The sequence below is a fragment of the Symsagittifera roscoffensis genome, chromosome 4, assembly GCF_963678635.1.
Source record: "Symsagittifera roscoffensis chromosome 4, txSymRosc1.1, whole genome shotgun sequence".
Lineage (NCBI taxonomy): Eukaryota > Metazoa > Xenacoelomorpha > Acoela > Convolutidae > Symsagittifera > Symsagittifera roscoffensis.
This window is the reverse complement of record NC_087065.1, coordinates 8,656,145-8,681,913: the sequence shown is the minus strand read 5'-3', so window position 1 is coordinate 8,681,913 and position 25,769 is coordinate 8,656,145. Positions and strand designations below refer to the sequence as shown.

Below are 25,769 nucleotides of genomic sequence, written 5' to 3'. Positions count from 1 at the left end.
CTAAAGACAAAACGACCCCACTACACTCGAGAGAGAATGGCCAACCACAATTGATATGCCACTCACAATCACAACTCAAAGGATTTAGAGTACGACTTGACTTCGCAGAAAAGGACTTCATTGAACTAGACCAATGACCACCTCGATGTTCAAGTATACGTACAGATCCGAGTAACCAGGCATCCCCTCCACGCACAATCTCCACGCCATTCCCAAACTAGATCAGACACAAAAGAAGTTCTCCACGCAGAACAGAAAAACCTGACATAGCCAACCATTCTGAAATCAGATTTGAGTTTGTTGCGAAGACTTAGTCGTTGTCACTAGAAGACACAACGTCTTATGTCTCTAACTCCAGCTTCCTGGAACTTCTTTAACAAAGAAGAAACGGAAGAAAATTATGATGTTCGCCAAAAACCAACGTCCATCATCCATCCTTCGAATTGCAGAAGAACTATTCTAAAAAACTCTGTAAAACCCGGATGGGTGGAACCTGATCTAAACTACATTTTATGATTGGATAAATTAGATATTTTACCAATGTAAAGTATTTAATATTAACCAATCATGATCCATCTAACTAACAACCCACTTATTTGTAAGTGCTGAAGTTACTTGTAATTTCAGCACCAGAGAGATTTGAATTTAACTTAGAAATTAGTTGGACTCTCCCGAGCACTTCAGCAGCCGCAATAAACCAGTATACCCTAGATCTATTGAGCCTAGCAGAGACTAGTTAAACAACCTGAGACTAGATAGTATAAGAGTAAGATTAGGATCGGTATTAGACTAAGAAGTTGCACGAATCTATCCGGCCGAAAATAAGATAGCGTGACGAGCAGACGGTGTACCCTATCCGAAATTACTCTATGAGTTATACACCCAAGTCATAACTCAGTGGTTCGCCGTGTTGAGCTCTACAGCTCGTAAGTTGGTCCTTTCTCTCGTGGATAAATGGCCTTAAACAAGCGGAAACTGTGCAAGATGGTATGCCTATCTTTTTTGTCTGTTTTGCAGGTACTTGAGAGAGAGGAGATGGGTATGACCACGTCAGAGCCGAGAATAAGCGTGGAGGAGGTGTACAGTTTGGTGAAGAACAAAATTCTCATCGAATCTATCCAGGTACATGCTTACGTAGCAGTGAGTAGACTGTCTCTTAAGCATAAAAATCTCCCACCGAAGTTTTTTTGGTTACTAATCAATTATCTGGCAATCTTAAGTTCGAAACAAAATTCAAACCTCTAGCAATAATCAACTATCTGGCAATTCTATATTCGAAGACAAAAATATTAGATAAATGGTAACAAAAACTAAAATATTTTTGTTTTGTGTCAATTATATGGAATTATGACGTGTTTTTTCTCTTTATAATAACAGAAAAACACAATTTTCTCTCCATACAATTGCAAGAAAATCTATTTTTTTTCCTCCATAAAGACCCACCCCAACATAAGTTTATTTTAAGTACCATATAATGACAATAAAACACTTTCCCCCATATATTTGCAAAAAAAAGACATGACTCTGAGTGAGCAAGAGCTTCTACGCTGGAACAAATATATACGACTCATTGGTTTTTTCACCAAATTTTTCATTAAAATTTTATCGATTTTTTTCTACATACTAAGTCTTTATTTTTTCTTTTTTTTCTTTATTTTAGCGGATTGAGAATTCATGGTACATTCAAACTTCTATTTTTTGCCTTAAATTATTTTGAAACTAAAAATTATCAAGAGTTTCTAAAAACTTCAAGGAAAATTTGAATTTATGGTGATAACATGATCGCAGTGCTCTTGTTTTGTGACTTGTTTATGCTGTAATTTTTTTCTTCAAATTGTATTGGAACTAAATACCATCAAAAAATTATTATAACATTTAGCACAAAATGAGTTTTTTTTGGTGACTCTCAGTTAATTCATAACAGTAATCATCCAAATTGGCTGTTCTTGTTTGTAGTTTTGAGTTTCAAAACACAAACGATTGCGTACAGTATAGTATGCCTTGGTTTTATTTAGACTGTCGGGATTCTATGGAGACAAAATTTGATTTTATTGGTTTTCTTGAGTTTTTGTGCCGAAACATATGGAAATAAAAATGATTTTTCGTGCTATTATAATTTAAAAAAGTTGCTCCAATTGGTTACACATGATCAATTATGTGGGGCAAGATTGAACAAAATCAATTTGAACTTATTGTTTTTCTCATTTAGTTTTGAGTAAAGATTTCAAAATAACGCTTGATATACTTTTCAGCCAATCATTATCTGAGTATTTTTAAGTTATTCTGCATACCAATCAATTTGCTTACTGGTTATTGGTTATTTACCTACTGGCCGCAACTTAAGGTTCATTTTGGACTCCAAACTGATTTTGTTGCAAAAAAGTTTTCTTCAGTTTTCTTTCAAACACCCATTCTTGAATGACGCGGTCTACTACCTAAGCATTCTATAAGCGGTAAAAAATTTCTTCATGTTTTAACTGTATTAAAAAAAGTTCCGAGTTTGTAAGAAAAGGACTGAATATTCATGCTCGGGTGCTTTCTTTTGTCCGCACAAATTTTGAGGTTTCAACAAGCAGTTTTTGACCGGTTTTTTTTCTAAATATATTTCAAAAAGTATTGTTAACTTGAGCTCAAAATTATGAAGTTTTTCAATTGTAATTTTTTGTGAAAAATTAAGGGTTCAATGATTGCCGGTTTAGCCAATTCGGAATAATCAACGCAAAAATTTCATGCTATTAAAACGTAAGCGGAGATTTTATTCGCCTCAGAGCTCATTCCAAAATAAATTGGGGCATGCTTATTTGTCTAATTATTACTTTGCTTGATGCGAAAGAGAGAAAGAATGTTTAAAGTGGAGAGTATTCCGTATATTTTATTGTTCCGACTTTCGATACGAAAGTAACGGAATAATTGTGCTCGGGTGGAATTTTTTTTTCTTCAGACAAATTTCGATTTTTTAACTAGCCATTTTTGACGGAAATTTTTTTTATCATTCGAAAAGTATTGTTGTCTTGAGCTCAAATTTGAAAAGATATTTCAACTGTGATCATTTTTCTTAAAGTTACGGGGGTTTAAAGATTGCCGTTTTGACCAATTGGGATAATTAACGCGCGATATATTTCGCGCTATTAACGCGTAAGCGGAGAGTTAATCCGTCTAAGAAATCGTTCCAAATTGGTTGAAAGAAGCTTACTTGCCATAGTTGTTTTGTTACAAGGAGCGAAATCTATCCTTTTGTACTTTAAATGTTGTGTGGGGATGATTTCCATACAAAAAATTTCAAATTATAGAAAAAAAAATTTTCATTTTTTTTTATTTCATTTAATTTTTGAATGTTATTACTGCTCCAGAAACCTTAAAAGGCAGTCGGAACATTCAGGGCTTCGCTCTGATACGAGCAGTATTGTTGAAATTTACTCTCTAGCAGCTGAAATATTTTCACTTATTTGGAGGAAAAAAATGATTCTATGGGTTCCAAACTATGAAACAAATTCCGTAGTGGAGACTGTAGAAAAATCAAATAGATAATGTTATTACGTAAATAATTACCAATGTCAATGTCATTGCTGTAGTTTGCGTAACAATCGCGTACCGTCATCGGCGATGGTGTTTTGTATTAATTCAAATTGATTCTTTTAAGTTTTACCAATACGCTAATGTGGCCACGAGATTACTTTCACGACCTCACTTTTTTGTGAGGTTTCGTTGGGTTTCACAATTTCTGATCTGGATATTTTATGATACCTACGACTCAATCATTTCGTTGTATTGAAGCTTACGCCATATGAGCAGTGTTGTTCGTATGTTAATTGAGAGTACTCAAAACATGAAGGAAAATCAATTTGGAGTTTCAATTTTGATTTCACAAAGACTTCACTTCAAAAAATTTAATTTTCAATAGTATATGAGCATTAAAAGAAAAAAGCTTTGAACGCTCATAAAAAACTGATTGATTCAATTTTTTTTTAAAGTGGATTATGAGTGTAGTAGTTACATATCCAGTCATGTAAGTCCAGTAGTTGTATATCCAGGCTCTCTTACTCAGGGCCGATTCAAGGATTTCCTCAATGGGAGTGTTGGATTTTCAATAAAAGAATTTTAAAAAATGGTAATTTTCTCAAAAGGTCGACCCAAACTATTTCCAAGCTCTCTCAAATCACTAAAAAGACCCCGCGGGAAAATTTTTGAGAAACATGCCAAAAAAAATGAGACAATTCTGAGAAAAAGAAAATTCATAAATTGATAATCTAAGCAACCAACAAACAAATAAAAAACCTAAGGGATCAGTCCCACTATCTTTGGACATGTAGAAACTTGAACGAAACACCGGTCGCGGCGCAAGTTGTGAAATTGTAGTTTATTTCTTGGTGTTGTAAAGTTTTGATTTTGACAAAAATTGAAAGTTATCTCATTTTAAAGGCTAGTCGATACGGTTTTCAGTTTTAAAAGTGTTATGTTAATCGAGCTTTATGCTGGTCAAAACTATTAGCTTACAAGATTCGGTTCTTTTGCTGCCCTTTGATCAATGCTCTGATTGCTCGAATATCAGTTTCACCTTAAGCGTTGTTAAGTGCAATGGTCATAGATTTTTGAGGATCTGAACATAGTTCACATTCTATAAAGCAGTTCGGAAAACTTTTAAAAATTTTCTAATAGGTTTTTTCCACTTTTGTAGCTTGGGTATAACTGATGTTTGTTTTTCAGATTCCCATATCGCTGGTTACAATACTAATTAACTCTTACTGTCTGACAGTGCTTTTACTAGTGCGAGAAATTAGGCGATTGGATTACTTTCTAGTTGGGTTGCAAGTTTTGAGTGACTTACTTTTTAGTGGAGTTTTGTCTTTTTACTTTTTCGCAACTGAAATAGTCCGAGCTGCTCTCTATTTCTGCGACTATCTGAACAATGATGTTCCCAGGTATGATTCTTCTGTTTGTTTGAAAAAAAACTTTTTCCATAAAATTGGTGCATGGAATTACATGTTCGTTGTGGATGTCAAAGGGCTGATTGCGCAAAAAACGTCATGCAATTTTTCTTAAACTCAGCTTTATTGATATATCAGCCTTTCCAGCCGTGAATTATGATTGGCTTGAATAAGTTTCGGATATTCCGTTTTTCGGACTGAGCTATTTTGCCCTTTGCTTCAAAAATTGCAATTTAGATTCAATAAATTTTGAGGTAACGAGCAAATCATCCGCCTTAACATGCAGTTCATTCCAAAAAATACAAATCTGCTGTTGATTTAAGCCGCAAAAAAATTGATTTTTTCAAAAACCTTAGACCAAAAACTATTGCCACAAACTTAGACTGATGCAGGTAATGATTTTATCTCAAATGCAGACCTGTTCGAGGACTGATTCAGACCTGGAACATAAAATGGTCAGGTCTGCTCAGATCTGAGTCAGACCTGAGTGGAACTGACCCAGATCTGATCCATGTATGTTCCAGGTCTGAATCTGCCCTTGAGTAGGTCTACAATTGTGACAAAAACCATGCCTGCCTCGAACTTGATTCAGAAATGTCTATGTCCCAACGAAACATGTACTATGTCTGGACAAGACCTGAAATAGGCAAAATTTTAAGATTCTCAGATCTGGTTTCCAGGTTTTTTATTTTGGATTGATTTTCCGACTCACTAAAATCCATCCGAATCTCACTTAAATCAATCCGAATCTCACTTAAATCCATTCGAATCTCTCTTCAATCTATCTAAGTCCATTTAAGTCCATTTAAAAGACCCCTGAGCAGATCAATTTATGTATCTAAAATTTCCATTTAAAATCCATTTAAAATAAGCCATTTTTTGCTAACACGGCAAATAAACAAGCTTCTTGAAAAAAAATTGAACAATAATTTCTTTCTCAATTAAAAAAAACATAATTAAATCGATGAAAGTATAGAAAATGATCATTGTAAATCAAATTTTGGGCATAAACCTATGTAACGAAACAAAAAAAATTGTCTAAAAAAATCAGACTTTGAGCTCAAAAATGTGCAATAAAGTCATAGAAAATTATCAATGTATATCAGATATTGGGCAAAAATCTATGTAACAAGTCAAAAAAATGGTCGATATATGAATATCAAATTTTGAGCTAAGCAATTTGCAACAATTTTACAGAAAATCATCATTGTAAATCATATTTTGGGCATAAATCAATGCAACAAAACGAGAAAGTTGTCAATATAAATCAATTTTTGAGCTCAAAAGTATGCAATGAAATCACAGAAATCTATTAAAGGTATATCAGGTATAAGCTTCTCACTTAAAAGGGTAAAAAAGCAGTAAAATGTTCTATGCGGCTTTCGGATGCTATAAAGCAGGAAACTGTAATCAATTTTGAGAGGGATAGAGCTTCACGTATATATGTACCTAGTTACACGTTCAAACGCTCCTTTCCGAACGATTGGGTCTTTGAAACATCGCGTGCTAATGGTTTTTACTACCATAGCCTTATTAGGCTTCATAAATAGAAGAGATGATTAAATTAAAAGTAGGTCGCATTGATGTTTATACTTTTACTTACAGACCGTGACAACTCGAAGCACAAAGGGGGACTCCTTTGGGCAGCCAGAGAATCGAATCCCTATAAACCTATGTAACGAAACAAAAAAAATTGTCTAAAAAATCAGACTTTGAGCTCAAAAATGTGCAATAAAGTCATAGAAAATTATCAATGTATATCAGATATTGGGCAAAAATCTATGTAACAAGTCAAAAAAATGGTCGATATATGAATATCAAATTTTGAGCTAAGCAATTTGCAACAATTTTACAGAAAATCATCATTGTAAATCATATTTTGGGCATAAATCAATGCAACAAAACGAGAAAGTTGTCAATATAAATCAATTTTTGAGCTCAAAAGTATGCAATGAAATCACAGAAATCTATTAAAGGTATATCAGGTATAAGCTTCTCACTTAAAAGGGTAAAAAAGCAGTAAAATGTTCTATGCGGCTTTCGGATGCTATAAAGCAGGAAACTGTAATCAATTTTGAGAGGGATAGAGCTTCACGTATATATGTACCTAGTTACACGTTCAAACGCTCCTTTCCGAACGATTGGGTCTTTGAAACATCGCGTGCTAATGGTTTTTACTACCATAGCCTTATTAGGCTTCATAAATAGAAGAGATGATTAAATTAAAAGTAGGTCGCATTGATGTTTATACTTTTACTTACAGACCGTGACAACTCGAAGCACAAAGGGGGACTCCTTTGGGCAGCCAGAGAATCGAATCCCTAAGAAAACGCCCACCCCCCCCCCCCCTCCCTCCTTAAATTCGATTCTGCATGCACACAAACCATACAGACATTATAAAAGAAAAAGATCTAATAAAAGCGCCGATTAATCATAAAATAAATTTAATATAGCAAGTCCTCATGCCAGGTAATAAACTTTCTATTGCTGATTTGAAACCGTTTGAAAAAAAAATGCATCAATTTTAATGTGAAAATGGATCTAAACGATTGCAAAACCCTGTCATTCTAGCCTCGTGACCGTCTAGTCCCCTACCCGTCTGTGCGAGTGTACTTTTATAAGCTGTCCACGCCGATATAACTAAAACTCGATAAAAAACGATGGGATATAATTTCAGGTGGCACAGATTATACACTTGCTAAACAAGGATTAGTTTCTAAAACATTTTTTTTTCAAATTCTACAGGCCTTGAGAAATCTATTTTTGCAATATTAGAGAGTTTTAGTTTGAGACACCTGACTTTTTTTTATCCCAGATTTGTTACAATGGTATCAGTCGAAAGCTCTACGTCTAAATTAATTTCTACACATGCTTATGAAAAACGGTGAAAATGCAAGATTTTTCACAAGTTTCAATGTTATTAGTTAATTTGGCTATTTTTACCAAAAACAAAGACACGTAACAAAACTTGGAACCTTCGAAAAAAACATTGCTAATTCATGGTACTTAAACAAAAAAAGTTAAGTAACAAGGAGTAAGTAGATAAAGTAGTTAAAACCGATAGATTAACACTAGGCATGCCTTTCTTTTTCTATAATATATTCTGTATCATCCAGGCCTGAAAATGCATGTCGCAGTTCAGGACAGATATGCAATCTCACAAAGAATGGATTAACACTGAGTTTCTGTATTTATCTTTTATTTCTTTACGGGTAGATTAAGTTGGGTAGAAAAGTTTATTTAAACTTTTCTCATTTGTGTCGCTTTTTTGCAAAAACAACTTTGGTAGTTACAATTTGTTTTAATAGAACTTTTTCGAACGCCAATCTACATAAAATTTGTAAAGAGAAAGGCACAATTTTAAAAAAATGTTTGAGGCTATCCGTTAAAATTTCAGAAAATTTTTGGATTAAAAAAGCACATTCAATACAAAAATTTTGAGGCTTGATGTTGCACTTCAAAATTAATGTGACAACTTATTATTTTAATTTGTGAATTCAACCCAACAAGGCCCGTCATTTTAAGTTTCAAACCTAAAATGATCTGCTAAAATATTTTTTATTGCTAAATTTGTGTCTGTTTTTCCCATTCAATTGAAAAGGGGACGTAATTATGACTTTTTGTGCAGTTTTAGCTATCTCAGAAAAAATATCCACATATTTCAGTGTATTTTATTACAATTTTTATAGTTGTGGATTGTTAATGAAAATCTAAATCAAAACGGAAAAAAATTGCAGTTTTTTATTACAGGAAAATTTTTAAAAAGTTGTTTAAAAAGGAGGAAGGACGTTTTTAACCAAGCGTGAGAAAACTTGTTATTACAAACTATTCAAAACTCGATTGATGAAAAGTGTGCACTAAGTATCAATTTAAGTGATCAAAATTGTTGCCCTGATTGATCCGACTGCCATTCAAATTATCTGCGGTACTTGTTTAATGAAATCCATATAATTTCCAAAATGTTTCTGTTGAAGCTAAATTTTTCTGCCTCAATCAAAATCAAGTACTTTGTGGTATCTTTCTCACTTAGTTGCAAATTTGATTTTGAAGGATTTGGACGTTTCGTTTTTTAAGGTCGAATGGCTGATTATGCTGCATACACCTAAGTTCTTTGAAAGTTATCAATTAGCCCGCAAAACTTTAGCAATTTTCAAGCCACAGACAGACAGTTTGACTAAAAATCACTTAGATTTAGTCTTTAGAAAAGTATCTGTCTGAGTCAGTCAGCTAAAACGTTGAAAATTGCCTGGAGAAAAATCACCTGGACTGTGAATTTTTTCGTCATTTTTTTCTGAAAATGGACACGTATCGGACATTTCTGAAAAAAATGACGAAAAAGTTCATAACCCAGGTGGTTTATTGTCCAGGCGATTTTCAACTTTTTAGCCAACTGACTTGAACAGATACTTTTCTACAGACAAAAAATTTGGACGACTAAAGTTTTTCAATTGAGCTCAAAATAAAATCAGTACTGGCATCAAAAGTTTTGAAGTTGGACAAATCTGTCATGTGAAATTAGGCTCAAGCTATTTGTAATTAGTTAACCTTGAGTTGAGGCTAGCTAATTAACCCAAATAATGAGTTAACAGGCTCAAAATGTCATTTTCTAATTGATATTGCATGAGAAGGGAATCAAAAAAAATCTTCTTTCTTTCTATATTATGACCACATCAATCAAAACTGGAAAAAAACAGGATTATTGAACGGCAGTTGGAACAATCTGGGCTTGGCCCAAATACGTTTAGTTGCTTTTTTGGCAGTTTTTCTCCATATTCGATGAAAATTTGAATTTATCAGTGATCATGCCATCAGTGAGAAGATGATGCAACTGAAGGCAACCTGCAAAGGCCGAAGATACAGGCTAGAAGAAGAGAGCTCATTTTACTAAACTTGGTATGATTTATGTCATTTTTTGCCTTACTTCTATAGAAAATTGTCACAAATTTTGTAATGAGTTACAAAAAAATGAATTATTAAACAAACTTTGTCTTGATCTATGCTCAAACTTAATAGGCGGTAATGGGGCCTATGAAATTAGACAACAAGCAAATTAGACGAATCAAAAGAAAAAAAATCTAAAATTATGGAGAGTTGGACGTAATTGTATTATTGTGTCTAAAAATTGTTTATTTAATACACTCAATTTCTGTTTGAGTTTTCGGCTTAAAGTTATTAATATTAAGAAAGCGAATCAATTTTTCACATTAAGCAGTTTTATAATTTACAATTATCAAAAATATGGTATAGTGTATAGATTATTGTTTTATAAATCATTTATAATAATAGTTTTTTGTAATGCAACGGGATTATTTTCTCTTCTTGAACTCGCAAAATTTTGTTTCAAGGAATAAGTTTTGTTAGTCCTTCGTTTTTTGTCCAAAAGACCAGTTTCACAAAAAAGTTAACGTCTGATTTCCGTTGTTTTGGAACCGTATAAGTTCCTCACACTCGGCTATCACCAAGAAATGAGTGTTGCGCATTTATAATTGAACAGACGCCTCTGATCCGCGGTACACAATTTCAATTTTGAAGTAGGCGGATTTGGTTAGTATTTGTATGTTAGTAAATATAATTTTGTTGGAAAAAAAACGAGTAGTTTTTTCCAGAACGCAATATACCTTTATTGATAGACTATTTAATCAATCGTTTTTCCTTATAGATCAAAAACAAATCACTAAAACTTCATGCTGGACTATATTGTTCAGTTTTTGATTCAATTTATCCAGTTATATCTAATATCATTGGAAAGATTAAACGCACTCTTCTCAATGTAATTTCGCAAAAGACAAAACGTGATCAAAACAAAAGTAACTTAATTTTTAGCAGAATTGTTACGATGTAAAAATTTTTAGGAAATCGAAGCCCAATTTTTACTCCAAATTGGGGTCATTTTTTGCTCCTTTAAGTTGAGTTTAGTATATGCCAAACAAAGATTTAGAAGATTGCTTTTATATGTTCGTTTCTTCTTATACCTAACGACACAGCAAAATGGTTCCTTGGGCACGAATTCAGCGGGGCAACGGAAATTCAGTACTATCCACAATCCCGAAATCATAAGTTGGCAAGCATTCTGCGCTGTACTATGATGCTTGCCGGATTTTCTTGCTGCTCCTGTGGCTGTATCGCTCGCACTAACGATCGCAAAATCTCCAATTGTAAAAAAGAATGCAATTTAAAAAATATATACATCAGATACTGAGGGCTCAGAAATGACCAGAATATGATCTAATAACCTAATCCAAAGGAAACGGTCTGCGATCAATTAACGCAATTGCTAACTTTGAATTTGCTTACACAATTGAATCTCCAGTTACCGCCAACTCGCTCTTGCTATATTCGATAGCTCAGCCAACTGTCTCTCACTGACATACCCAATCGGAATTTTCTGCTGACGACACAAGTTATGAATGCCAATTTCATTATAGTTACCTCCAACTAAGTTGGGCTAAAATTAACTTCAACTTCACCTCTAATCCAAGTTACGTTTATTTCAACAATTTCTCAAGTACTTTTGATGTATCGTGTTAGCGCTTTGGCCTCCTAGGGCTAGCGGAAGGTCCTATCCAAATATAGCTACCAGATTTCAAGCTTAGAAAATTCCAGTTTATAATCTATTGTGATTCTGACTTTTAACCTATCACTTTTAACTCTTCTATTAGATGTCTAATTGCGCCAAAAAAACACCTCTGGGAAGCTTAGCGAATAAACCGTTCAACCATACTTTTTATGAGACTTAGTTCCCATGCCACACTAACCTTATTGCCGATTTCTTCTTCGATTTTTTTTCGTTGGTTTAGTCCACGCACTATAATAGCTCAGCTACTGTAGCTAGGGTCAACCCCATGTTTGCCTAGTTTCACTCTAAATCAATCCACGAGTTCAACATAACTACTCCACAGCTGTATCCCTTAACATTCTGTCTTTTTCCGAAGGGACAAAATTGCCACCATAATAAATAAGGTCCTACTATAAAAAAGGTCCTATCTCGACCGGTGGGGCTTGGGCAGTTGGCCTTTTCCGTTGTTAATTCTTAGGTTTTCTGTTTCTGGCCATTTTTCGATACTTGGGGTAAGAATCCACCTATGATGGTTCTACCTATCAAGTTTCATCCATATCCCTTTAGTGCTTCTCAAGTCTGAGAAGTGCCTTAACATTTCTACAGGAAGCTGCTATTAACAACGGAAGGAGTCGCTAAGAGGTTTTATTCAACAGAATTTTTTTTTGGATTGGAGTCTAAAGATTTTTGCCGCCACACGCCTTCGCTCAACATTTTGCCCAATTTACAAAATTCTTTGAAAAGTGGTAAATTTGCGAAGTGCTAAAAAGTTCAGGTTCAACTGTCAGTTTTGGTTCAATTTTTAATAGATGATGTCCACTGCAACTGCCTTTCAATGTTTCGGCTCTTTGTGTTCAGTGAAGCCCAATAAACGACTTCCGGAAGTCCGTGTGACTATTTGCTCAGGGAAAATTTTAGGCTTCCCTATATTACTTCTATAACAAAATAAACTTTATTCCCGGTCAAACCACTGGCTGATTAATTCTAGTAGGGCTGTTTATACTTCCAGGAACCGTTATCACTCTGCCCCGGCGAGTCCGAGGTGTTAGGATTTTTGTATGCCCTGCTCGAATCATTTCTATTATCCGTTCTACGAGTTTTACAAATTTAACGTCTTTAGTTTCGATTTGTAGGGGATATCACACTTTTTTTCACTTGGGTTTCTGACCATAGGAAGGACTAATTCTTGAAGGATCCGAACTAATCCGAAATTTTTCATTTGCTTGCTTTTCTACTTTTCGTATTGATCAGCTACGTACCACTTTTTTTCTTTGCTGAAGTTCATGTTTTTCTTGAGGTAAAACTTCCTGGGATGAGTTTTTAGTTCGCCAAAAGTTTGTTAGGATCATCGATTTTTTGAATCATCACAACATTAACAAGATTCAAACGCTGCTGTGCTAAATAACAGCATTATGAGGCCAAAATTTGCTCTGGATAAACGCACAATTTTGTGTCGGATTGTTTTTGGATTTCATAGACATTTCTATAAACATGTTCCAATATGTAAGTCCTTGTAACGTGAATTTTATCGGCACATATGCTGTATCGCAGATTACACAACAAGCGAATATAGCTAGCTGTTCTGGATTCCGGAAATGTAAGTGGATTCCAAAAAATTTAAGTGGAATTTACAAAAGTAAACGGATTCCGAAAACTTTAAGTGCATTCCAGTTTTAGTTATTATTGAACTTGCATATGAACAATTAAAAACCAGAGCTGGATTTTTTTCAATAGCAAAACAGATTTTAAAAGCACGGACTTAACTTTTGTCCGCGGAATTCAAAAACAAATCTCAAAAAAATGGTTAACTCTATCGGTGGATGTCATATTTTAGTATTTTGGAAACACAAACCGAATAAATTAAATATCTGGTGTCATTGGGTTGAGAAACAAACGCACATCATATCGTCGAATTAGGTCAGTATTTAGGATTTCATCAATCCCAAATACTGATTTTTGAAACTTGGAAACTTAACACTGAATAAGTTGTGTTGTAAAAAAACAATGCACTGCATATCACCGAAATAAGTCTGTATTTCGGGTTGCATCATACCCCAATACTGGTCAGTATTTGGGCTTCTGACAATACTAAATACTGATCTAGCTTATTCCATGTCTGGTGAATTCATGAGAACAATAATTGACGTGACTCGAAAGTGAAATAAAATCCTGAGGGTTTTTTGTTTGAACACCTGCTGCTATATCTTTCTGAGCAGCTAACTCACAATTATTTAACAAATTTAAAGCTCTAAATGTCTTAGTCTGATGGGATCTGATTTTTTTAAAGGGACTACTCTATCACCCTTTTTGTGGATGGCTTGACAAGAATTGAGATCAAAGTTGGGTGTTGAGATCGACGTTTGGTATGTTTGACAGGAGTTGAGATCAAAATCGGGTTTACAGGATTTGAGATCAAAGTTGAAAGGTTTTGAAATCGAAGTTGTTGTGGTGTTTGGATTTGCGACCAAATTTTTGTTATTTCAACTGGCAGTTGATCAATGTAGTCATTGAGATTGATCTTTCTGGTTTTGGTGACCGCGTAGTAAATAGAAGATACAATTTCAAACGCTATACTAAATATTTACAAATATGTATACGGAATCTGCAAACAAAATGCGGATTACAATTACAATTTGCGGGTTCCTTTTACAAGTTGAGGACTCCACTTACAATTTGCGGAATGCACCTACAGTTGCAGATTCCGCAAAAGCTCAATTTACTTTTACAATCGTCCTATTATATGTTTGTGGATTCCACAAACCTTTCTGGATTTCAAAAAACGGTTGCGGAATCCGCAAATTTGCTTATTTTTGGAGCTATTTTTAGCGGTTCAGTGTTTTAGGTATTTGTTGAGTAATCCAAAACAGCAAAGAAGATCAAAGAAAAGTAGCAATATTGCCAATTCCGAGGCAAATCTGATTTTGGTCTTTTCCGGAATGCGCTCTCAATGCACAGAATGCACAGTTTAGCATCGTAATGAGAATCACTTTAAGGTAATTGGATCAACAAGATCTTGTGTTCTCGGCATGATTTTTGTTAGACCAAAGGGAACGAAATCGACCCATTTTTTAAAATAAATTTTTGGGCTTAAGCATCGTAAATAAAATGTAATATTTCTGTTGAAGTTTTTAGCAACTTTTGTTCTCATAAATTTTTCTGATGTCAATTCAATGAAATGCTTGAAAACAGGCTAGATTTTAATTTTCCAGCATTCTCTCAAGTGATGTTGCTGTAAAAAATCTCCTAATCTCTAACTTTGATTGTGTACCGATTTATCTTGGAAAGAAAATTATGGCTATCAAGTTAAAAATTCCAATTTTTGTTTGTGTTTTGTCGTTATAATTCAAATCAGCACTGCATATTAGCCAACATGTGTATTCACTATGATATTAGCGAATCGAACTCTCTTCGTTCTGTTTCCCGATCTGAGAACTTGCAAGGACTCATTCGGAATATGATTGAATTGTACCCTTTCTGGGCACAAATTTTTTTGACCGTTGCGATGGCTGTGGAAAGATACATTTTGATATGCTGTGGGAATGGGACAACGCAACTGCTGAGCAGACGAAGGAGGTTTCTGTTCTACTCAATTATTTCAATTCTTACTATTGCGATGCCAGTGTTTTATACCCTTGATTTCTCTATCAACAATACTGAGGTAACTTGTATATTCTGGGCAAACTAGAGAATCTATTTTTTTTTTCAAATTTTTGTATGATCGGGAAACTTTGAATAATTCTCTTATACTTTGGAATGGTTCCGTTCCTACGCAATCTCAGGCACTCATTATTTTTATGAGTTACAAGAAGTTATCTGTCGTTTTTTTTCTGTGTGCTTGCACTAATTAGGCCAGAAGTTGCATTTGTCCGTTTAATTCTTTTCGAGTTCAACTCTTTCAATGAAAGTCAATTTGGCAGCTATATGTGGTCCGTGGAAAGGGAAAAACGTTATATGGGTTGTCTGCACGTAAATCTCACACTTTTTTTACCTTTGAAATTCAGCGGCACATTTCGCCCCTCAAAAATTGTGCCCCTTATATCTTATTGCACTCAAAAGTTCAGTTCTAAATTTAGGCCCGGGCCGAGGTCAGGGTTTTATGCTGCGACTCAAATCAGGTATGTTGCGACCATTGCGACTCAAAATAGGCATATTACGACTTTGCGCGCCCAAAAAAAAACACTTTGCGACTTCGCCCATCTCAAAAACAATATTTTGCAGTTTTGCGCGACCAAAGTGATCTGTGCAACTTTGCACGACCTGGGTCAAGTTTGCAATTGATATTTCGACCGACGTCGACCCAGGCTAGGTAAGTTTTGACCAACCCAACTCAAAGTGTCCGTATTTGGTTGAGGAAAAATATTTCGACCAAGCTTGACCGAATAAGACATTTTGAGTGAGTTCAACCGAGAAGTTTTTCCGGCCGAGAAGAAAAACATTTCGACCAAGCTTGACCGAATAAAGAAATTTTGAGTTCGACCGAGAAGTTTTTCCGGCCGAGAAGAGTTTCAATCGAGAAAAGGTCAATTGTGTTCTACGTTTGATTTTTCTCTAGCGAGAAGCGTTTGCTTATATTTGTTCCGATTTTCGATACGAAAGTAATGGAATATTTGTGCTCGGGGTGGGTTTTTTTTTCTTCAGACAAATTTCAACTTTTTAACTAGCCATTTTTGACCGAATTTTTTATATCATTCAAAAGGTATTGCTGTCCTGAGCTTAAATTTGAAAAGATATTCCACCTGTGATCATTTTTCGTAGAGTTATGGGGGTTTAAAGATTGTCATTTTGGCCATTTGACCAATTTGGGACAATTAGCGCGCGATATAATTCGCGCTATTAACGCGTAAGCGGAGATTTAATCCGTCTTATAAATCGTTCCAAATTGGTTGAACGAAGCTTATTTGCCATAATTGATTTGTTACAAGGAACGAAATCTCTATTTTTGTACTTTATATGGCGTGTGGGGGAGGGGTTCATTTTCATAAAAAATTTCAAATCTTAGAAAAAAAAATTTTCATTTTATTTTATTTCATTTAATTTTTTCATGCTAATACTGCTGCTCCATAAACCTTAAAAGGCAGTCGGAACATTCAGGGCTTCGCCCTGATACGAGCAGTCTTGTTTTATTTTGGGACTATGTGTAAGTCTTCTGGTGGCGGTCCTGCATATGATCAGCAAATAAGTTGATCTAGCTAACTGCACATCGAAAATACATATATACTGGATTTTTTTTTGCAATCTGCATCTGTATTACGCTTATGCAAGCAAAAAAAGTCCGACAAAAAATCCATAACTCAAGCTGCTATAATTTTTTGATAATGCGCGACTCATGTTGCGAATTGCGCGACCTATGTTGCAACTAATGTTTTGCGCGACTCACTTTGCGATATTACGCCACCAATGTTGCGACTTTGGGCTACTCAAGCTTGTTGCTGGAGCATGGAGTTTCTCTCGCAACATGAGTCGCGGACCTCGGCCCGGGGGTAAAAAGAGCGAGGAGAGAAATGTGTCAGCTATTTTAAGAAGGACGAAATGTGAGAGGGTTTATGTGTGGATAAATCTTTGGAGAAGGTTTTTTCGAAAAGTATCTTTTTTTTGAAAATTTGATTAACCGCAATTTGCCGGATCCTTATCTGGTAGTTCCAAAGGAAGGTGAGAAGCAGTAGCGTTGGGGAGCGTCCAACTCGAATGTTCTAAAACCGTAGGTAGAAGTGTAAGAAGAAAAGTGGTGGGTTATAACTTCATTTTTTTTTGCAGCTAGAAAGAATGACTTGCTTCTCATGTATCTACGAGAAAAATCAGCCATGGGAAAAAGTTCTGCGTTGGACTTTATTTCATGGACCAGCTCTAATTATATCGGCTTACTGCTACTTCAAGTGTTTCTACAGGGGGGCTATTAGTATTATGACGGAAAGACAGAATAAGCGAAATACCTCAATCAATCAACGTTTTTCAACTGACTTTATTTCACACTATTTCAGTCCAAAACTGACTTTATTTCACGCTTATATCTTTCGGATTTTGAAAACATGAAATCTGATTGGCTGATTTGGTTTTCGGATATTCCCGCATTCTGTCATATCCATGAGGTATCCCCCCTCTCTGCAGACTACGATTTCCTTCGCAGCCAACTTCTTCGAGCAGACGACATGGAACTCTAACGACAGCTCTTCTTCTCATCTGGCTCTTCTGGGTTATTTTGGTTACTCCACACGTTATCCTCTGGACTATTTTGGACCCCGATTTGAAATGGAGAGGCTTTGAACTCATGATGCTGTTGAAGACTTTCCCGGGGTCGAGCTTCATTTTTGTTCCGACCATTTTAGAAAAAAAAATGACGGAATATTTGTGCTCGGGATGGTTTTTTCTCCAGGCAAGATTCGACTTTTTAACTAGCCGTTTTTGACAGAATTTTTTTATATAATTCGAAAATTATTGTTGTAAAGTGCTCAAATTTTATTATTTTTAACTGTAATCACTTTTTTAAAATAAGAGGTTTAAAGATTGCCAAAAGTGACATTTTGGCCTTAAGTTTTTAGCAAAGTCCATTTTGTACTTTGCTTAATCTGTCAAATATCAAACAAACTTTTCCACGGCGAAAGTTAATCAGTCACCTTATTTTTTGATACTTAAAAACTAAGTCATTCAATTTACGAGTTTTTTCTGGAAAGATTTAAAGACTACAACCAGGTCCATTATGATGACCCCTGTTTTTCAAACAGTTCAAATAGATTTATTCAGATAGTTGGAAAGAGTTTTGCGGGAAATTGCATGATGAGTTGGATAAGAAATAAAATAAAATTGAGGACAGAATCATTTCATATGCTGGCAAAGTTGCTGTCATCCGGCCTGGATCGACAAACCAACTTTATATATATGTTAATTATATTATATATAGTTTTATGTTAAACGCCTAGTTGGCCGGCCACTTGAACTTGATAGACAGAGAGACGAACTCTATTTGAAATACGAACCAGAGTTGAATTAATGTTGTCTATCAACTAGTTGTTTTATATCGTTCCGACTGAGTATCACGGTTTATCGATCCATTTGGATTCAAGAATTAGAACATCATACCCTTCGGCTTGACATGGCGCAGCCAGCAGAATATTTCAAAAACCCACTGAATATTAACCCAATTTGGGAGAGAGCGTCTGCCGAACCACCACGAGAATGGTCAAAGTGGGCAGCTATATTGGAGATCGCTGTATTTGCAAAGGATCGAATTGAAATCGGAATTTATTGAGAGCCAGACCAACACTCGTCGAACCCTCAGAACCTGTGTGTTAATTTCAAATGACGGGCAAAACAGAATCACAAAGAAAAAACCGACAGGTACGCAATCAAGACAAACGAGTTGGTTGGGAAAATCACGTCATAAAAGCCCGGGAGAAAGGTGTCTTATGTAATTCATATAGATGGGATGAAGCAGACGCAATGAGTACGTAGTTGCCTCTTTCTCTGTTTGGGAGCCGAAGGCTAACGACAGGTTCAACAGAAGAGAACTAGTTTGGTCCTACACAATGTGACCACACAAGAACATATGACAACAAAACAAAACGATAAATCAGAATTATTCAAATGCATCCCACCGGACGACACGGCCAGAAATCTGGCATGCTACAATGGTGAAACAATGAATCCGAAAAGAAGATTGATAGAAAAGCCAACATAATAGGACGCATCATACTACCACAAATAGGTGTCAAATTCATACAAGAAAAACATAAACAAAACGTGTTAAGCGTACGCGAACAAGAAGAATCAGATCGAGAAATTAAACAATGGTTCAAAGATAATTTTCAACAACTGTGCATACGTATCGGAAAATCGAAGAATCACTTGCTGAAAACTCAATTCAATCACGAATTCATTCTAATACAACAGAAAGGAAGACGTATCCCGGTGCAACTACAGGAAAGGTTGAAGGAAAATTAAACAAATTGATGAATCAGAACTACCTTATCAAGTTAGATAAAAGTTCAGATCGTTAATTTATTAGCCCAATTGTCATAACAGTTAAAAAGGATCAAACAGTCAATTCGCGTTAACTCAAAGAAAATCAACAAATTCATACACAAGAACAAATATCAAATGCCCAACATTGAATTGCTGTTGGATAATATTGCACAGTGGTAAAATCAGACAAATTCAACTAAAAACACTTTTCTCAACACTCGACCTCCGCTATGCATTTTCACAAATCCCGCGGGATAAAAAACCAGAGAACAATTCAATTTTAGACTTATTGGCGGTAACGCCACTGCGACCTACCAGTTTCAAAAGGATTTTATGGCCTTACGGATATGCCAGCCGAATTTCAAAACGCAATCGATCTAACCCTTACGAATTGTACGAACACCTATGCCTATTTTGACGATATACTAATCGTAACAAAAAGATCACTGGATCTTCACAAACAAAAGTTACAAACAGTTCTGAAAAAACTGGACGAGGAAAACCTTGCGATATCATTGGATAAATGTAAGTTCGCATGCAAACAAGTTGAGTGGTTAGGATGTAACATTAATAGCGAGGGAACAAAACCTCTTATGAGAAAGACCGAGGCCATCGAAAAACTATCACCACTAAAATTTTATGAAGAACTAAAAAAACTTTATGGGCTCCATACAAAATCTCACACGATATATACCAAAATTGGCACAAACCGCTGCCGCTTTACGTCCATTGCTAAAGAACACAGAAAAAAACCACTTGACTGGTCAACTGAACATAACACAACTTTCAAGAACATTTTAAAATTGGAAGCTGAAATAACACAAAACAAACATTTTGATCAACCTCTTGACACTCGCATTGTATGCGATGCTTCTACTACAGGCCTAGGAGTTGCACTGGAACAAGATTCACCAGAAGTTTGGGTCGCCGTAGCTTATGCGTTACGTTTTTTAAACTCCTTGGGGGAAAAATAATCTGTGAACGAATTAGAAATATTAGGGGTTGTGTGGGCAATCGAACATTTTAAATACTATCTTTATGGAAAACATTTTAGAGTCATTACTGACCATCAAGCTTTAATCAGCGCTTTAAACGCAAGCGAACGATCGAAAACAAGTCAAAGTCGGCTCAGGCGTTGGATTGACCGACTGATTCCTTTTTATTTTGACAAAAAAACATCTCACAGGAAGTAAAATGGGATAAATTGACTATATGTCCCAAAATCCAGTTGGACTGGCAATACCCCCTAGTGAGTATGATGAGGAATTTGTTGTAGCATCAATTAGGACATTCATTAAAAACCTCGAAATGATTGACATTGTCATTCTAAATAATCTAGCCAATCAGAACAAAGCACAGTATGAGCTGATCAAAAAGAGCGCGAAAACCAAAGGGTTATTGATTGCTGCTTCAAACACTCAATTAACAACAAACATTCCAAACATTCCACAACCGGTCATTGTCAAACTAACATCAGAAATCAGTCTCACTCAAAATTTGATAAAAATCAGTCCACTCTCTCTCGGTCGCTATTTCAACAATACCAAACGGACGCATACCAAACAAGCTGCAACATTTCCGTCCACATAATTTCAATAAACCAGATTAAAACTTCAAAATGAGCCGTAAAGAAACCAAAGGCTTAACAGGAGGATTCATCCCGCCGGAACTCAAGAAAAACGAGTCAAAAAACCGGAAAGAATCAACCCAGAATTGGCAGGGCTCATTTGACCGCGAAGAAAGCCTTTCTGACCCCAGATGGCATAACCGACCCCCACGAAGGGAAAGAAGGGAAAGCCCGAATTCACAAGATCGCCACAACAGCAGGTACATGACACATCTACAACAACACCCGTACGGGAAGCCAGAGAAGTGCTATCGGTCAAGAACAAGATTGAGACAAACACAAAATCAACTTTTCCAAAAATCATCGTCACGTACACTAATACATCGGAAAACACACCAAGCAAACTCATACAAAAAGACACCACAAAGACAACGCAGAGCAGACACAAACAGAACCATAGAATATAACAACAGCTACACAAGCACCAGATAGAAGCAAGGACACAACAGCTACACAAACACCAGATAGAAGCAAGGACACATCAGAAACTTGTGTTAGCCGCGTGGATCCAAATATCTGCATACAAGAAGAGCAGACACACGACAAAGAACCACCAACAATGGGACCATTCACACAGTTAGAAGCCAGTCATGAATTGATTTCAGAAGGACTGGTCGCGACGGTGGAAAAGGTCACAAACACAGTGGAATCAGAGGAGGACACACCGCTGTTTAGACAACGATTACAGCGGGTCTTGGGCGTTGGATTTATCGACGCAGCCACAAAGAAGGACCGAAATCTGCGTCCATTGATCAATTTCGTCAAAAAGAGGGATTGGGAAGCTATCAAAGATTCCTACGGACAGTACTGGCGCAATATTCGGAACAGGCTACATGTCCGAGAGGACTGTCCACTCATAGACGAGAGAATTGTCATTCCGACCCAACTGAGGCAGACATTGTTAGACAGTCTTCACTTGACACATCCGTGATCAGCAGCTACGTTGAACCTGAGTCACAATGTCTGGTTCCCACATATACATCTGCAAATGGCACAAAATTGCAAACCCTGCACAGATTTAAAATCCATCATTGGAAAGAAACATTCATTCCAAATGGAACCAGTAGTCGAGCCTAATGAGGAAGTTCAATTGGATTTCGCAGGACCGCTCCCGGATGAATTGAATAGAGACGCATACATTTTAGTTGCAATAGATAGGTGGTCAAAATTTCCAACTGCAAAAGTTGTCAAAAATACAACAACAGACATCGCTATAAAATTTATGCAACGGTACATTTCAATTAACGGGGTACCCCGAAGATTAAGATGCGACCAAGCACAGACATTTAGAGCAGAGAAAATTCAGCTGTTTTGCAATACAAACAATATAAAACTATTGTTTGCTCCGGTAGATGATCATAGAGCAGTAGGTGTAAGATAGAATGATACAAACTTTGAAACGTAGATTAGCGCTCATGAAAATTGATCTACACCGTACAAGCTCGCATCAGATGTAGCTGAATTATTAGAACATTAAGAGTTACACCACATAGCATAACAAAAATTTCACCATTTGAGGCCCACATGGGACGTAAACCAAACACACCTTTGTCAGACGTCGCAAATAATAGTTCACCTAACAATCTAGATTGGGAAAGCGCAAAGCATGCATGTTTAGATCGAAAGCACCTTACAAAGCCGCCACTACCCGCCGAAGTAATGCACGACTTAAAACGGTGGTCAGAAGACGAAGTTTCGATCAATAAAAGAGAGCCGAAACTTCTAATGCCTCGTAACCTAACAAACACAGATCTCCCGACACAACAGAACACAGCTGCAAAATCAAAAGCTATAGAACTATTCAAGGTTAAATTAAACGTAAGATATAAGGGAATACAAAAACCAATAGACAAAACACGAAAAAAACGGATAGATCAGGTAGCACGGAAAACAATAAGAATAGCAACGAAGGTTAAGGATCCAAGAACATTCGAACAAAAATACAAAACCATAGACCGGAAAATTCTTACATAAACCCCACACACCGCTTGGGTGCAAACATTCGGAAAACAACCGAGACTACAAAGAAATAGCGGTGCTGCATTTGTCCCCAACCTTTTAATATACTGACCATGCAGACCGTCTCGGCTCAGTGATTACATTGCTTAAAAATCCGCACGGAGATCAGGATCATGTCTACGTTTTTTAGACATTGAGAACCCTGCTGCTCCTCAACACCCAGTGTTCAAACAAGATGAAACAACGGGCCTCCCTAGGAAACTGACGCAAAAAGAAAGGGTGACCGGATCAGCAACTCAGAACAGCCCTACAAAACGAAAAGCTAGAACCACAGGCAAACGAACCGGCGGGCGCCCGACTCACAAGCTACAAATCAGCGGATTGAGATTACAAACCGATATCCCCGCCGGAACTTCGAAAGAAAACATCAACATCCAAAAACCAGTACCGTCAGACAATGACAACCAGGACAAGGACGACCAGGACAATGACGACCAATCATCGGTCTCCTCAGAGGATATTGCCCCATTACCAAAGAAGCAAAACCAAAAACGAACACCACCCGCCATCCCAACAGCACCACTGTGAAAGTCTACGAGAAACCGCCAATCGGCGCTGTCCACCGCGTTTGGGAACCCCAAACCAATTAACGTTATTAACAATAAAAACGACGAAGAAAAGAATTTGAGACTGATTCGCCACAGACAACTACCCGAGCTTAAAGTCACTCATCCAAGAAATGGGTTTCACAGAAAGAGCCTGTGTAAAAGTGATTGAAGCGATTAGCGCAAAATCTAGGACAAGCCACACAGACATGGTAGATTTAACCTCGCCAACAGAGGACGAGGACACAACCAATAACAACAACGAACTTCTGTTCGTGAAAAATACAAAATTGAAACAAGAAGACGAGACGGAAAAGATGGAGACGGACAATATTGTACAAGAAGACGAGAAACACGAAAGCAACGGGGAGGCGTTTAGCAAAGATGGCAAACAAGCAGATGATTTGAAAAGTCCTGCGGGGACTATAAAACTCATATTCGATAGTCCTACGGGGACTCTGAAACTCAATTTAAATAACAGTCGTTTATAAATTTTGTTGTCAAGGGGAATGTCATCCGGCCTGGATCGACAAACCAACTTTATATACATGTTATTTATTTTATATATCGTTTTTTTTGTGTTTAACGCCTAGTTGGCCGGTCACTTAACTTTGATAGACAGAGAGACGAACTCTATTTCAAACACGAACCAGAGTTGAATTAATGTTGTTTATCAACCAGTTGTTTTATATCGCTCCGACTGAGAATCACGGTTTATCGATCCATTCGGATTCAAGAAATAGAACAACCTACCCTTCGGTATGACAGTTGCTCAGAGATTTTTAGGTTGATCGAGGTTTTAAATGATCCAAATTTTTCAAGTCAAAACTTATCGGGGTTTTGATGATTTTTCAACAAAAAATGTTACTTAACTCTTTTTGCTTCGGTTGCATTTAGATTTTTTTGGTCACGCCGGTCGCGGTAAATTTTTTTGATCATCACTTACGTACCTCATCAGTGTTCAAAGATTGGAAAGCTTTAATTTTGATCACAAGGCTCTGAAAAAGTCTGAATGCGGTCGACAAATTTCTCAATGATAGTCTGATGTTCTGGATGGTTATAGCGCAGAAGGAATCGCTGCTAGATAAAATCGTGGAAAAAATTGAGAGCTAAAAAGCTGCTTTTCTGTATTACAAGAAAGCTTGGCTCACAAGTGAAGCTAAAATTGCGATTTTTAAAATAGATTTTTGACAGCCGTTTGTAACAGAATTTCTTATATCATTCGAAAATTATTGTTGTCCTGTGCTCAAATTTGAAAGTTTTATTTTCAACTGTGATCACTTTTTTGAATTTAAGGGGTTTGAAGATTAAATTTAAACTGACAATTTTAAACTGACAATTTGTTCTTTTAAAGCGTACTACTAACGCGTAGGCGAAAATTTAATTCGAAGTCTTTCCATATTGGATTGAGGCATGCTCTTTTGTCTATTAATACTTTTTGTACATTGCAAAGTTTTTGTTAAGTTTTTGAAAATTTAATATACTATTTCATATTACAAATAAGGATTCAACCATAACTCAATCATAGAAATTAAAAAGTAGTCGGAGCAATGAAGGCTATGCCAGATCAGTTTTGTTGTTCCGACTTTATTTACGAAAGTATCGGAATTTTTATTCAGACAACTTTCGACTCTTTAACTAGTGACTTTTTTGACGGAATCATTTAAATTAAAAAAATCATTGTTGTCTTGAGCTGAAGTTTGAAAAGATATTTCACCTGTGATGGTTTCTCATTAAGTTATGGGAATTCAAATATTGCCATTTTGGCTATTTTGGGACAATTAACGCTCAATATATTTTGCGATATTAACGTGTAAGCGGAGATTTAATCCATCTTGGTAATTGTTTCAAATTGGTTGAAGTAAGCTCATTTGTCGTAACTGATTGGTTACTAGGGGCAAACTCTATTTCTTTGTGCTTTATATGGCGTGTGTTGGGATGGTTTCACAAAAAGCCTCAGTTTTTTTTTTTTGAAGTTTCATTTATTTTAGATCTCAAAAAGCAGTCGGAACATTCAGGGCTTTGCCTTGATACATGCATCTTGTTTTGTTTTCTTAACATATTTGATATTTTTGTTCCACATAGACTTAAAAAGAATGAAATTTTTGGAGGGCGAAAACAATTGGACCTAATATTGAAAT

The 25,769-nt window shown here is 36.1% G+C and overlaps 2 protein-coding genes and 1 long non-coding RNA gene across 3 annotated transcripts in view; 1 reads left to right on the top strand and 2 right to left on the bottom strand.

The window, feature by feature from the left end:
• LOC134843530 (uncharacterized) overlaps positions 1-9,801 on the top strand; it is a 36,768-nt gene extending 26,967 nt beyond the window's left edge. The window contains exons 2-4 of the long non-coding RNA XR_010162599.1: positions 1,018-1,122; positions 4,705-4,919; positions 9,723-9,801. This is a non-coding gene — a long non-coding RNA (uncharacterized LOC134843530). The remainder of the gene's footprint in view (positions 1-1,017; positions 1,123-4,704; positions 4,920-9,722) is intronic.
• Positions 1-25,769, bottom strand: part of LOC134845178 (small ribosomal subunit protein eS4-like) — a 485,903-nt gene that overhangs the window by 197,473 nt on the left and 262,661 nt on the right. The window lies entirely within an intron of this gene.
• The window catches only part of LOC134845180 (cytochrome b-c1 complex subunit 6, mitochondrial-like), a 350,323-nt gene that overhangs the window by 209,301 nt on the left and 115,253 nt on the right, over positions 1-25,769 (bottom strand). The gene's annotated exons all lie outside the window — the stretch shown is intronic.